Source organism: Stegastes partitus, unplaced genomic scaffold, assembly GCF_000690725.1.
Source record: "Stegastes partitus isolate 25-593 unplaced genomic scaffold, Stegastes_partitus-1.0.2 Scaffold490, whole genome shotgun sequence".
In the NCBI taxonomy this organism is placed as follows: Eukaryota; Metazoa; Chordata; class Actinopteri; family Pomacentridae; genus Stegastes; species Stegastes partitus.
Genome location: NW_007578221.1, coordinates 359,345 through 362,782, shown reverse-complemented (window position 1 = coordinate 362,782; position 3,438 = coordinate 359,345).

The window sequence follows — 3,438 nt, the reverse complement described above, 5'->3', positions numbered from 1 at the left end:
TTTTATATTTTACAAAGATTTAAAATTAGTTTTTGAAACATGCTGATAGATGAATGATTCTTATTTAAACTGAGTGTCTACATTGAGCTGAAGCAGCTGCTGATCAGTGGCGGCTGGCCAATAGGGGGCGCAGGAGCCCCCCCACGACTGACCTGATAGAAAGTAGTTCTCAAACATAAAATTTCTTCTTTTTTTTCTTTTCTTTATTGTTTATTGACAGGACAATGTACAATTACATTATGGTCAAGAGCAAGGATGCTTGTACCAGACTATAGCTGTTGAGCTAATTTCCATCTGTAGTCCTGGGGAAGGGGCAGAGGTCACAGTGACATGTTTACAGTGCAGTCAGTGTTTCACACACATTCATTCATTTGTCACAAAAGGAACATACATCACTCAACAGACAAAGTGCATAATCACAACATGTAATAAAACAGGCATCACATATTTGTGTCATTCCACAGGGCTGGAGTTACATACACATGTCTCGGGGCCCTGAAATTACACTAAAAACATTGACTAATGCTGACATCTCTTTAGTGAAGCGTCTGGCATTGTCTAAGCTCAGGATTGCTGGGGGGGAACACATTCCATTTCTTTGTACCCAGACAGGAGAAGGCAGACTGGGCAAATGACGTTTTGCATCTTGGACTGTTGCAGTGTCCCCTGGTAGCTGTTCTGGTTGCTCTTCTGGCCATTTCTGCTGTCTGATATACAAAAGCTTTGAGTGGGGGAGGGGCCAGGTTATGGACAATCTTAAAAATTTGTTTGACTTGTGATAAGGAGATGAAGTTATCGAAGTTGAGCATTTTATGTTTATCCACAATGTGGCAGTGATTATATTGTCTGCTTTTTTTTATCTAAAATTTTTAGAGCCTGTTTATAGATCGTGTCTAGTTTCTTTAGGTTGGTTTTTTGGCTTGGGACCAGTTGTAATGCAGTAGGTAAAGTGGGACAGAATTATTGCATGAAAAAACTTTTAGCTGCCTCTAAGGAGAGAGAATTACGTATGTTTCTGAATGTGGCCAAGTTGGATTTTAACGTTTTTGTCATCTTTTTATATGTTTCTTGAAGCTAAGAGTTGGGTCAAGTGTGAGTCCTAAGTATTTGTACTCTGTCACAGTTTGAATTGATGTATTGTTTACAGCTATGATAGGATGCCGTACAGTCTTTGTTGTTTGTCTGTTGGTGAAAAACATAGCAGCAGTTTTGTCAGTGTTTAGTGTAAGGCAGGAATCTTGTAACCAATGAGCTATCTTCCCCATTGCACTTGTAAGTTTTGCTGCAACGTCTGACGTGTTTTTTCCATGTGTGTAGATAATTGTGTCGTCTACGAACATCTGTATTTTGACAGATTCACATACTGATGGCAAATCGTTGATATATATTACAAAAAGAATTGGACCGAGATTTGAACCCTGAGGAAGGCCTGCAGTGCTTTTTTTTTTGTGTAGATTGGGTCTGACTTATTCGCACTGTTTGAGTTCGATCTGACAGGTATGATTTCACCCAGTTTAAGGTCTTTAATGATAAGCCATAGATTGCCAGTTTTGAAAGCAATGTTTCATGGTTGACGGTGTCAAATGCCTTTCGAAGGTCGAGGAATACGGCCCCAACTACTCCTCCTTTGTCCAGGTATTGTTTAATGTTTTCAATGAGGTGACAACATGCTGTGTCTGTACAGTGGCATTTTCTAAATCCAAACTGTATGGGATGAAGTAATGAATTTGTTTCCAAATGTTCTACTAGTTGTCCAGAGACCACTTTTTCAATAGCTTTTGTTAGCATCAGGAGTATGCTGATAGGTCTATAATTTGAAAAAAATTAAAATTAAATTAAATTTGAATTAATTGTAACAAAATAACAATGAAATTCATATTCAGAATTCAAATTCAACGTTCACATTCTTTTGCTATAATAACAATATTTGTATCATTAACAGATGTAATATCAGTCTTTACTGCGTGTTTACTAATTCTACACTTCCTGGATGCGGCGCAGCCACATGAGTGTGTCTGTAGCTCGAAAAGCTTTTCGTGATCATGTGACCTTGGCCTGGATTCTGATTGGCAGCTGCAGATTTTGTCACGGGGCGCAGCTCGGTGTGTCCTGGACCCGTCCAGACTGCATTTGTGACCTTTTTTTTGAGAGTGTGTGAATTGATGAGCATGAAACTGTATTAGTGTCGCTGTAACCGGCGCAGGAAGCTGCTGTCTGGACCACAGTGGTGGAAAGTAGAACTTTTATAGCTTCAGTGTGCTGCAGTATTTATGTTTAGAAATGAGGTCTTCTCATGAAAAACGGAGCACACCTGCATTCACTGTTTTTCTGCTCATAGAAAAGATCGCGTGTAGAATCCATGTAACTGGGTTTAACCTCGGACAAATCTGACATGAGAACACCCTAGTTTATTATTTTTAAAGTCATTTCTGGTCACACACCTGTCAGAGCACCACAGCCACCAGCAGCAGCTACCACAACCTGCTGTGTTGGGCGTTCAGGAAGCATCAGTAAATCATAGCATCTATCGATAAGAACATGTTCAGCAAGTCATACGTTTTGCCTTTGACCAGGTGGGAGGTGCAACAAAATGAGAAAGTGGGTCGTACTGGTGCTTCCAGTGAAAGAGTTCGTCTGGAGCCCTGAACAGTGTTTTTTCTTTATTTCTGTGTTTTGAGTTTGTACAGATCCTGTAAATAGTGATGAAAGTTTGATGAATGGTTTTGAAATTTATATGGCTGAGCCCGAATAGCCGACCATTCGTTTGCTGTGCTGGAATCGGGATATCAAACTGGATCTCCGAATATCCCCGCCACCGCAGAAACTGAGCCGTCACCGCGAACCTCAACACACAAACTGGTCTGTGTAGCCAAATGCGGCCTGTGCGTCGCGTCACGCTTAGAATATCCTCCAAAGGTAGACAGTCTGCATTCCTGTAAATAGTTGTGCCTGATGTTGCTCATATTCTAATTTCTGATTTTAAATAAAAGGTCATGTGCAGACTGCGCCCCCCCACCAAACATCTTCACCAGCCGCCACTGCTACTGATCAGACAAAGACTGACACTGCAAAGTGTGTTGAACTGAGTCATGGAGCATTTTACTGGTTCTGATCTCAGCTGTTCATTTTGAAGAGGGAAGTCGTCTTCCAGAGTCCAGTTTTTACATCTGTCCTGATGTTCAGCTCTGCTGTTTTCTGTGTTGCTGCTGCAGAGAAAAGTCGAATCAGGAAATGCTCAGAGTGTGAATATATCAGAGCAGAATGGTAGAAGTCCGACTGTTTCCAGAGATATGAGACACACACAGATCACAGTTGTGTTTTTAATGCTACAAACCCTGATCACATGTTTGTGTGACGTTCTGCTGGAAATAAGTCCACCTCAGTGCTTTGTTCTTTGTGTTGGTGCTGAACAAGCTTTTCAGAATCTCACAAAAACGT